This window comes from Rhinopithecus roxellana, chromosome 4 (assembly GCF_007565055.1).
Source record: "Rhinopithecus roxellana isolate Shanxi Qingling chromosome 4, ASM756505v1, whole genome shotgun sequence".
NCBI classification, from domain to species: domain Eukaryota; kingdom Metazoa; phylum Chordata; class Mammalia; order Primates; family Cercopithecidae; genus Rhinopithecus; species Rhinopithecus roxellana.
Window position 1 is genome coordinate 125588454 of NC_044552.1, and position 11923 is coordinate 125600376.

Sequence of the window (11923 nt, forward strand, 5' to 3'; positions counted from 1 at the left end):
AGGTGTTATCAATGAGTCAGTTACAATCTATTTGAACTCCCCCCACACAAGAGGTGCTGGGTGCCACTGCTCTAAGGCGTACATTATGACCAGGCAGTAGTCACTGATTCCCCAAGGCTTGCTCTTGGACATAACCATTACTATTATTTTTTCAGATGAAACTATCTTTATTGTTTTTTCTGGTAATGAAAGAGAGGTTATAACTTTTTTAAAGGGAGAGACAGTAGAAAATGTAAGTGATCCATAAGTCCCATGCTCCCAGAGATAGAGAATTTCTTTCCAGTGTGTATGTATGTGCTTATCAGTATACACACATATAGACATTCACATCCACACAGCCCCCTCTTTCTATGTAGACTGATATTGTGATTCTTGGTTTTTCCCTCACTTAATAGTACATTATAGTTATTGGTCCTTGTCATTACCTCACCATTTTTCAGCAGCTGTTGAATGGATGAGTGATGGTTTACTTAACCCCTATTAATGAACATTTAAATTACCCCTCAGTTTTCACAATTGTTACACAGCTTCAAAGATTATACTTGTTTGTACATTTTTGTATGTTGATCTCATTGTTTCTCCAGGGCAAATATGTTCAAAAGTGGAGTTGGTATGCCACGAAGGTTGTTTTTTGGTTTTGTTTTTTTGAGATAGAGTTTCAATCTTGTCACCCAGACTGGAGTGCAGTGGCACGATCTTGGTTCACTGTAACTTCCCCCTCCCAGGTCCAAGCGATTCTCCTACCTCAGCCTCCCGAGTAGCTGGGATTACAGGCGTGTGCTACCACGCCCACCTAATTTTTGTATTTTTAGTAGAGACGGGGTTTCCCTATGTTGGCCAGGCTGGTCTCAAACTCCTGACTCACCTCAGGTGATCCACCCACCTTGGCCTCCCAAAGTGCTGGGATTACAAGCATAAGCCACCACTGCTGGCCCACCAAGGATTTTTGACATATTACCAAATTGTCTTCCTTAGTGGTTCTGCAAACGTAGACTGCCACTAGCAGTTTGTGAGCATATGTTTCCCCACAGCCTTGGCAACAACTAAACATTATTAAACATTAAAAAAAAAGCTTTGCTAGTCTGATCAGGAAAGAGCATTTTTTTCTCCCTTGTTTAAACTGTGAGGAAAGAACCTTCTTTGATTGTATTTTTTCAGTGCTAGTGAAGTTGGAATACATGCATACATATGCTACACACAGGCATGGACACACACACATAATCTGCATTTCTTTTGGTTGCCAGTTTGTGTCCTTTGTCCTTTTCCCTATTCAGGTGTCTATTTTTTTCTCTTATAGAGATTAGTTGAATGGATGCCTGATGGTATACTTAAATAATCCCTACTAATGAGCATTCAAATTATCCCTAGTTTTCACAGTTATCACACAGCCTAGTAATTTGAAAAGATGAGTAACTATGCTACATTCCCCCCCAATTTAAAAAATTAAGGATTAAAAATGGCACCAAAAGTGGGGACAGGGGCAAGACAGAACTGACGGCTTAGAGACAAGCAAGCCATATCCACAGTTTCGTTTTTTGTTTTGGCCTACATGGTGTATCTTAGAATTTGAATCAATTATTAATGCTTAAAAATTAGAAGATACTCAGCAATTTTAGAAAAACCAGAAGCCCTGATGGCATTGAGCCTGCTCTCCCTGTGGTTACACTGCTGGTGCTTCGTAGGCGTGGCCAGCGTCATTCTGGGAGGAGCTCTCTAAGTCGCCACAGTGTGACTGCCTGTCATATCCTGTCTTTATGTAGAGGCCCTTGGGACCCAGTCTCTTCATGCATATATATTACCCATCTGGCCTCTGACTGTGTTGGGGTGGTGGTTATGACTTTGTTACCCTGTCCTAGGCTGTGTTTAAGAGTTTGGAAAGGTAAAGAATATTTAATGTTAAACTGCCTATACAGCGTCTTCGTGTCTCTCCTCCAACCTTTTTTTATAAGGAAATAGGATCCTAGACATTAACGTAACTGCCACAGGTCACCTGTGCTAAGTATAGGTTCATTTATCTCAAGGCTTTTCTGTTAGATATCCCAGATAACAATTGTTTAAACATGTAAATTTTGTGGGTGGCATCAGAAGGGAGTTTTGCTATGGCAACTAATTAACAAGTTTATGTATGTGTGTGTTGTTGTAAAGATACTCCTGTCCTTATGAGGATTGCAGTCCAAGGACATATTGATGCTTTCTTGCATGAAAATAGTTGAGTTAGCTTTAGAGCACATGTGAGTCTGGACCTGCTCTGTCCAGTATGGTAGCCAGTACCCACTTGTGGCTATTGAGCACTTGAAATGTGGCTAGTTCAAATTGAGATGTGTTGTAAGTATGATAGTTACTGGATTTCAGACATGAGAAAAAAGTAAATTATTTCTAATTTTTAAGTGAATTATTGAAATAATTTGGATATATTGGGTTTAATAACTACATTAAAATTAAATATACATGTTCCTTTTTATTTTTTGAAATGTGCTTCTAGAAAGTTTACATTCATTGCTTACAGTGTATTTCTCTTGGACAGTGCTGATCTGTGGAGGGTAAGAGGGGTGAAGTGAGAGGAAAACCTTAAACTAATATGGCACAATGCAGTTTAGATTGTGTGTGTGTGTGTGTGTGTGTGTGAGAGAGAGAGAGAGAGAGAGAGAGAGAGAGAGAGAGACACTGTTGGAGGCAGGGAATAGTGTTTAAAGATATATTTATTTAACTTTGAGGAAAAGTGATTTTTTTTCCCATGCTCCCTCAGATAAAAAGTGAGAAAGTTGGGTCTATAAATTTCTTTTGATTCCCACTAACCTTCCTTTTTCTAAAAGATGAAAGCTTGTTAGTGAGTATTTTTAAGCTCTTATTTGATGCTGCAGAGAAATGTTTTCTCATTGCTACCCCACTTATGAACCTAAGGGTGACAAAAGCTCAGCTCTAATCGAGTATACTGAGTGGAGCCTGACCGTAGTTCATTTGTTTTTTAAAAGAAGCTTTAAGATTTTATAGAACGCTTTTATATCAAATTCCCAAAAGATTGGACCTAGCAGAGTGAACCAGAAGACCTTAACAGCTTTAGGGCCAGCTCTACTACTCTTAGAAACTCGTGTTACAGCTTCAGTGATTTGAGGAAACCATTTTTTTAAAGAAGTAAGAGTCCTCATGGGATATCATAGATACGGTTAATCAACAAAAGAGAACAGAAAAACGAACCTGATGTTTTTCCACTTAAACAAGAAAATTGGCAGATGAGAGTAATGGCAAACATGGGAATTAGTAAAGACATAGTGCAATTCTGTTGTTTTTTCTTCCCCCGTTTCCTCAAGCTCTTATTCTTCAGTCTCATGTTACAAATTAGTCCCTGGTACTTTCACTTCTGGATTCATTAATCTATATTATGAGTCCGTTATGTTCAAGGGACTGTTATAGTTGTGTGTGAGAGAGGAAGGCATAGGAACATGCATCATGTTCAGGGCACAAAAATAGTATGTTTGAAGAGAAGCCTAGATAAAGGGCTGTGAAAGTGGACAGGAGAAATGCTTCTGATTGGCCAACCAAGACAAAGCTCTCCAGAAAGGTTGCAGGAAAGCTCCTCTGCAAAGCACCAAGGGCAGTCTGGATGGTTGGAGACTGGGGAGGGAGGAAAGAGCACATGGAAAAACAATGGGAAGGATGTCGGGAAAAGCAAACCTCCGTCGTGGTTGTGTGTAGAGTTAGCACAGCTGGAAACATTTCTTCAAGGCAAATTGCAGACAGTCTTACATGCCATGTCCTTTAGTAATATGAATTTATCAGTAGTGTGTATGATTGACTGAAAAGCTACTAGATTAGATGAAGTACCCTGTGAAGACACCAAGATACTGGTTCAGACAGTTAGTAGTGGGGAGACTGAACTGGACATCTCTAAGAGTAAGATTGAATTTAACTTGGAAACAAAACCAGGAATAAAATATCATATAGGAACATCATAGGAACATCTATAAAAATTAAATCTAGTATTTTTTCCCTTTTCGGTCAGATGGAGCTCAGCATCTGTATTACTCTTTGAAGTAAAGTTATTTTAGCACATAGGCCTTTGCGAGTAATACAGTTCATTCAGAGGACACAGGGCTCAGGAAGGTCAGCCCAGTCCCGAAAGGCCTGAAGATGGGACTTGGGCCTTAAAGGACCCACAGAAGAGCCTCCTGAGAAGGTGGGGGCTCCAAACAGCGTGAACATGTTCCAGCACACCAGGAGAAGCAAAAGCATTTTGCTGAATTATTTGTAGAACAGATACTGTGCTTCATTTGACTGCAGAGAGTAACACTGGATTTAATTTCTCCCTCTACTCAGCAGATACACAAATATCTGTGACAGAGGAAAATGGCAGTAGATTAGTGATAGCAGATTGGGTGTAAGCAGTTCTCAAACTTAATGGTCTCAGGACCACTTTATACACCTAAAAATCATTGAAGAGCCCAAAGAGATTTTGCTCATGTGAATTATATCTATTGAAATTTATCATAAGTCAAAACTGAGAAGTTTTCCAAATATTTGTTAAAAATCATCACATAGTGAAAGAAGTCTGTCTAGAAAGACTGTGTATGTTGTATGATCAAACTGTATGACATCCTGGAAAAGGTAAAATGATGGAGACAGTAAGAGGGTCATTCGCTGCCACTGATCTCAAGAGTCTTAATATTGGGAAGTTATCAAGCTCATGGTGGCCAAAACACCGTTTTCCACATTCTAATGTTCACCTAAAAGCTTGAATTTTATCATTGGCAACAAGTACTGTCAATTGTTTCTCTTGAGGCGACAGGCTCAACTTCATTTTTGATAAAAGGTTTACCTAGTATCCAAATTGAATAACGTCGTTTGTCTGTCAGTGATTCTCTCAAGTAAGAAACGTGGTTTATGAAAAAGCTGCTTCAACTCACAGTGCAGACATTCGCATAGATGCTTTTCCTCTAGACATTGTTGTACTTCTGTATGCAGCGGGAGTGGCGTGTGCATACTTCCCGTTTCATCACACAGAATATTAAAAAGACACACTCAGGCTTGAGATGTAGGAAAATTAATATTTCTTCTGTTTCCTGAAGGACATCCTTAAGTGAAACTGTCTTCTCTATTTTACTGCGAGTGCACACTGGTAAAGAATAAGGTGTCAGGCTGGGCCTGGTGGCTCACGCTTGTAATCCGAACATGTTGGGAGGTTGAGGTGAGAGGATTGCTTGAGGCCAGGAGTTTGAGACCAGACTGGGCAGTATAGCAAGAGCCTGTGTCCACAAAAAATTTCAAAAATTAGCTGGGTGTGATGGTATGTGCCTGTAGTCCTAGCTACTTGGGAGGCTGAGGCAGGAGGATCCCTTGAGTCCAGGAGTTCAAGGCTGCAGTAAACTATGATTGCACTACTGCACCCCAGCCTGGGTGACAGAGCGAGACCCTGCCTCTAAAAAAAAAAAAAAAAAAAAAGAATAAGGTTACCTCAAATATAGTTTCATTCCTCTGCTTGGACTTACATAGGCTGAGCTGCCAATAGGTTTACTCACCGTTGTTTTTCTACACCATTGGTGAAAACGCCGACACACTGGAAAGGACATCATGTCTTAGTATGATAATGAAAACAGCTTTGACTCTATGATCCCCGTAAAGAGACTGAGCCATCCTCAGGGGCCGCAGGCTACACTTCATGTATATTTTAGTGATAATACAGACATTTTAAGAACTAACTTTTTTCTGGGTTTAACCAAATGGAAATTTAGCATGCTTGCATTTTTGGCTCTGGGATTTTTATTGTATTTATTTATTTAATTTTTGAGACAGTCTCGCTCTGGCAGCCAGACTGCAGTGCAGTGGCGTGATCTCAGCTCACTGCAACCTCTGTCTCCTGGGTTCAAGCGATTCTCCTGCCTCAGCCTCCTGAGTATCTGGAATTACAGGCATGTGCAACCATGCCCGGCTAATTTTTATGTCTTTAGTAGAGACTGGGTTTCACTATGTTGGCCAGGCTGGTCCCAAACTCCTCACTTCAGGTGATCTGCCCTCCTCAACCTCCCAGAGTGCTGGGATTACAGGCATGAACCGCTGTGCCCAGCCAATTTTTATAATTTAAACAATGGAAATTCTGTTTAGAAATTAAAATCAAATATGCAAATTGAGGACCAAAGAAGAATAAAATGAAAAGTTCAGCTTTTGAAATAACTGTCAAATCCATAAAGTATCATTTAAAATTTGATTTTACACCTGAGTGCACGGAGTTCAATTTTGCTTAGGAAATGCAGTGTCTTTAGAGTCTTGCTTTGTGGCCAGGCTGGAGTGCAATGGCACGATCTCAGCTTGCTGTGACCTCTGACTCCCAGGTTCAAGTGATTCTCCTGCCTCAGCCTCCCGAGTAGCTGAGATTACAGGCGCGTGCCATCATGGCCAGCTAATTTTTTTTGTAATTTTAGTAGAGACGGGGTTTCACCGTGTTGGCCAGGATGGTCTCGATCTCCTGACCTCCTGATCTCCCTGCCTGGGCCTCGCAAAGTGCTGGGATTACAGGCGTCAGCCACTGTGCCCGGCCTTAAGTAAATATTTCATTCCTGTTTTCAGAGTCTTTGATTATATTATTGCTCTGTAGTAATTGAATGTTCATTAATTTGAAGAAATGTTGTTTTCTTGTGTTATTTGCATTGTTGTATTATTTAGGGGAAAACCACATTTTTGGATTTTTATTGAGACGTCTCTCTAGATGAGTGCTGTATCACTTAAAGGCAGCATTGCTAGTGTTTTCTGTCAAATGCTTCTTAAAATCAATTTACTGAGTCAATTTCTGGAGTAGAGCACTCAAGATTGAGATCAATACGTGAGGCCTTTGTCTCTAGAAACTCAAAGATTGTGCTTTTCAGGCAAGATCATAGAACTTCTGTGTATAGACTTTTTTCACCACTGCTTATGGGGTGCACTGAGAGGGATAAATAACTCTCTGAGCCCTCTGTGAGTGCTTAAGACATAGAATTACACCTGTGATTAGATGAAATTGAGCCACATTGATCTATTCTCACATTGGCCAAAAGAGGGGGACATAGACCAGGGAATGTGACTATAGTAGTTAGAAATGTTTACTGACATTGTATAGGCCAGGGTGGAACAGTGACACTTGGAAACAGAACAGTAGTATGAATGCTTTTATTTTTGTTGACAATTCTAATACATAAAGTATAATCCATATGCTTAACAGCTATTATCTTACCCAAACTCAGGATGAACCTTGTGATATTGTAAAAGTGAAAGCAGGTTGAATTAATGTCTATAATTAATGCCTGTCAATTTGTATTGACAAAGAATCCCAGACTTCTACGAATATGAGTAGAATTCAAGCTTAGAGAAACAAAAGAGTATTCTTGAAACTTTTACAGCTTTTACATGAAGAGCCAGTGCCTAGTTTTCAGTTTGGTTGGAATATGTAATAAATCATTTAGTCCCAAATTCTAGCCTGTAAAAAAATTGTCAGATACTAAGTTTACTTCTCACAGACATCTCACAGAGGACAGAAAAGTACAATATTTCTGATGTACAATATTTCTGATGCTTATGTAGCAGTGACATTGGTGATTCTGTCTTTATCTCTTCTCTTTCCCAGCTCAAAAGCTAACAAACAGTTTAGTACTTAGGAACATATTTCTACATGTGTTTAAGTGCAAGAAACAGTCAAAAAAGATATGTGGGTATGTAAATAAAGTCTTCATACAATAAGTTACTCCCTGTTCATCCACAGCAGTAAGGGACTGGGATGTTTTGACACAATATCTAATTAACTCAGAGTTAAACTTGATTTACTGATTTTTAAAGAATGAGAAAATAAATAAGTTTTAACATTAAAATGGTAATAAAATGATTCTGAAAGCTGTTTGGAATCCTAAGAGCACATCAAGGTTATCATTTATAATATTCATTACCAGAAAAAAGTTTATTAATGGAAATAGATTACATTTTGAGTTTATTTGGGTAACTATGTCTTTTTCTCTCTAGCTCAGTAAATGTTGAAGTTTTTTGAGATCAAGATCTATTCCCTTCAATTCCGACATATGCTTAGTTTCCTATAATAACTTTGAAACAAGTTTAATTTTAGCTTTTCTTTACAAATTTATGACTCGTTACAAAGTGAAATTTTTATTTTTGATGAAAACAGATGCAAAGAAATAAAGTGACATAGGGCCTAGAGAAAATAGAGACTAGAATCCTAAACATTGTTCTCTGTAGGTTTTCAGGCCCTGCTAGCATCAGGGGTTTGTTCTTTTAATAACATAAACTAGGCAAAATGGCAGCTGTGTTCAACAAATGATGCATATTTACTAAACAAAGCAAATGGAAATACCAGCTCTGAAGGAACAGGAACAGGTACCATGACTAAAGATGTCATATAACCGCCAAATCCAATTTGATTGGTAGTTGAAACCATTTCCCTTTATCATCCCCCACATTTCTTTTCATAATTACTAACCTAAAAAAAAAGACTTTGTGTTTTCTCCATTGATCCCCCCCCCTCCCCCCGGCCTAGAATCAAGCAGAAGTACTAATGAGTAATGAAATAGCCTAAGGCAGACAACAGGGTAGAAAACAATGAAGTTGATTAATCAATCTGTCCTGAATAATCAAGAGGCTCTAATATTATCTGTGATAAATCTAAATGGTAGGGACTGTTTTCATTAAAGCAAGACTTACGTTTACCTAACCAAAAGAGTGTACATTCTAATTGACTTTGGGACCAGTGTCTCTTGGAAAAGACATTAGTTACCACTCTCCACTGTCCTTTGTGATTACCTATCATTTGCCAAACGTTCCAACCAAGTTGAAATATAAAATGAAACAATTGCCACCTTAAAACCCTTTTCTCTTTCAGAGCCATTGCACCGTCATGGGTTGTTTTAGTCTTCTCCACTTACCTTTGATTGTGGGCTTCTGTACGACTCTGTGGCTTTCGCTTACTCCTGTGCTCACGTGAGACTTAGTTCTATCTGTTGGTTTCACTTATCCCTTGTTCTGATGCCCAAATCTATATCCCTAGGCCTAATGCTTCACCCAGGCTGTAAGCCTTCATTCTCTCCTTTTTTTGAGGTTCCATACTCCAAACCTTATCCTCTCTTATACTTCCTTCTTAACCACCACACTCTGATTGTTCTTCTTAGTGGTGCCTCTCAAATTTCTCTCCCACCTGATTTCTGTGGTGACCACTCAAGTTTGGGTCCTGGCCGTCTGGCAGGAATGCCTGACATTTTTCAGCTTCCTCATCCAGCTGGAGTCCTGCAGTGGTCTCGTGACCATTGTTCCTGCCTCTACTCCTTGCTGGCTTCAGCCTATTCATCACACTGAAGCCACAGCAGTGTTTTCAAAACATAAATTACACCATGACAAACCCTTCCTCACAACCAAAGAAGAAGCAATCCCAACCTCCTTTCCTGGGCTTCTCATGTCCTGCATGACTGGCCAACCCCAGGTTCTTTGACCTGTCTTTTATCTCTCCGTGGCTCTTGTTCTCTGCCCTGGACCATTGCAGGAGATTGCCAACTGGTCTTTTCGTCCGAATGTTTTTTCTTAATTCATTTTTTTTTTTTTTTGGTCTATTAGATCAAGCTGGTACTTCTCAGGCTATTAAAGAAAGAATAGACCTAATATTTTGTACCTTTATTTACTACTCACTATACCAATGCTTAACTTTAGTAATGTCCGTTTCTTCACTGTCCTATTCCTCCCATTCATTTCTGCATCCTTCCCCCACATACATCTTACTGTCATAATAACCGTGTACTTCTTCACCTCCATGCCTCTTTCCTCATTGTGTTTTTCCACCTGAAGCACCATTTCCATTCATTTTAGCACAAAGAAAATGGGCTTTGACTTTCCCCCTCCCCGAGTATAACTTTAAAATCTACCCTGGTTTCTCTCTTTAAATTCTTACTATGTGAATTGTCTCTGTTTTATGCTAATAAATTCTTTTGCAGTGAACTATTAATTGCCAGTTGCTTTTAGCATACTTGTCAATTCTCCAGGTATTACAAGGCCCTCGAGAGTAGAATAGTGTCTCATGCTTGTCTTCTGGTAAACATACTATTTACTGTAAGACTAGGCAGACAGTAACTGTTGATTACTAGATTGAAAATTTGATGAATGTTGCCTAACTTTTTTTCAAGCCTGTGTTTTTGGAATATTTAAGCCTTCTATTTTTTTTCTCTCCTAGAAAGCTATTTTTTAAACAACACTCAACTTTGTGAACCCCTGAAGATTTTTTGACCGTTCCGAGTCTTAATGCCACACCACTATTCCAGCGAATTTATGCTACAACTGGTAACAATGACCAGAAGCCTGAAGAATTAAAATGCCAACACCAAACCTTTCCTTACCAGCTGTGGTCTATATTGCTCCCATGCATTTAATATATTATTTTGTTTTATAACCACTTCTAAATATTCTTGGTTCTTTCTTTTTGTTGTTGTTAATTAAGGGGTTGGTTTTGGTTTTGTTTTCTGTTTACTTTGTGTGCAACTACCTGCTTTTAATGACTCACTTTGATCAAATGACAGTGAACAAAGCCAGCCCAAGCTGGTAAGGTGCTGTTCACCTGAACAGGTGCTGTTGTGCAGAAAGGAAACTCTGTGACTAATTTAGATAGTGGCTTTCCTTCTTCTGGATTCTTTTCCTGAATTCTCACAGTATATATTGCAGAGTTTCAAATTGCAGTAAATATACTGTATGAGAAAATATTAATACAGATTAAAAGCATTTCTTACATCCTGAAAATTTTCTAATACTTGAGAATTTCACAGGGATGTTTTTTATATTGGACCCTTTTGACTTTCCAGTCCTGTGACTTTCTACTTTTAGTAGAGAGTCAGAATCTCTGGACTGGAGAATTATGAAGAAGTTCACTGACTGTGCACTGTGCTTAGAGACCCTGCCGCACCACAGTGCCGATGCTTGTCAGACACATGCCCTTCGGCAGCATTCCAGAACAGGAGGGAAGAGAAAGAGAAAACTCTTTCTTCCCTTCTACTAAAAGATTCAGGCAGCTTAAAACCTTAGTGCTTTCTTTCTTAACAAACCCAAATTTCAATTATTTCCATTGTTTGAACACTTGGGTAGAACTCTTGCTTTGTATTAAACCTCCTTGTCTACACATGTAAAACTGACCTTTTGTTATTGAGCAGGCCTATCTCTCAGCTAGTTTTGATTCACACAGGTTTGAGGACGCTGGGGAGAAGGGGAGGGGCTGTGGCGGTGTTCTGTTGGTTACAAGAAAGTTATACCATTTAAAGCTGGTACCAGAGACCTGATAGGGACTTATTAACTATATTGAACATTTTTTCCTTTGCCTTTGACCCTATGTATAGTTATGATGCCAGATTAGATTTCTAGCAGCTTCAAGTTGTATTAAATGATATTTTGCTTCCTGTAATACTGTTACAAAATAAAGTTTGTTTATTCTCTAAACTTGTCACTTCTCTTTTTCTAAAGGTTTTTAAAAGACAAACTCGAGTGATATTTTTCATCAGAAGTCGTAGTATTTTGTAAAAAGTAGCATTTCAAAATCTGTTTTCAGCTCTTCTGTGATTTGATGATGCTGCCAACATCACTATTTGAAACGGTGAAAGCGACGTTGAAAGTTTGTAAATGTAATGTTTAGCGTGCCAGATTCCTTCCGCCTGGTTACATAATCCATTCCAGCTTTTATGAATTCTCCAAGGGATTTTTTCGCTTGTTTTCTTTGTGCATTTTTCATTTTGTTTTCAGGAAATATTTTAGCTGTACCATCTGAATCTTGCTCCTCTGCTTCATGTCCTTCTTTACTTTGTGTCCACTGGCCCGGCCCTCTGTGTATCAGGCAAACTAGGCCACTGAGGGGCTGCATCCCAGTCTGATTGGGATTCTTTCTTGTAAAAGTTTTGTCGGGGCACACCGGGTTATGGTGTTGTTATCGAGC

The 11923-nt window shown here is 39.1% G+C and overlaps 1 protein-coding gene across 17 annotated transcripts in view; it reads left to right on the forward strand.

Moving 5' to 3' along the window:
• Positions 1–11433, forward strand: part of EPB41L2 (erythrocyte membrane protein band 4.1 like 2) — a 226629-nt gene extending 215196 nt beyond the window's left edge. For all 17 annotated transcript variants that reach the window (XM_030928698.1, XM_030928701.1, XM_030928693.1 and 14 more), the window contains one exon: positions 10184–11433. The gene's annotated coding sequence lies outside the window, so the exon portion shown is untranslated. The remainder of the gene's footprint in view (positions 1–10183) is intronic.
• The last annotated feature ends 490 nt before the right edge of the window (positions 11434–11923 follow it).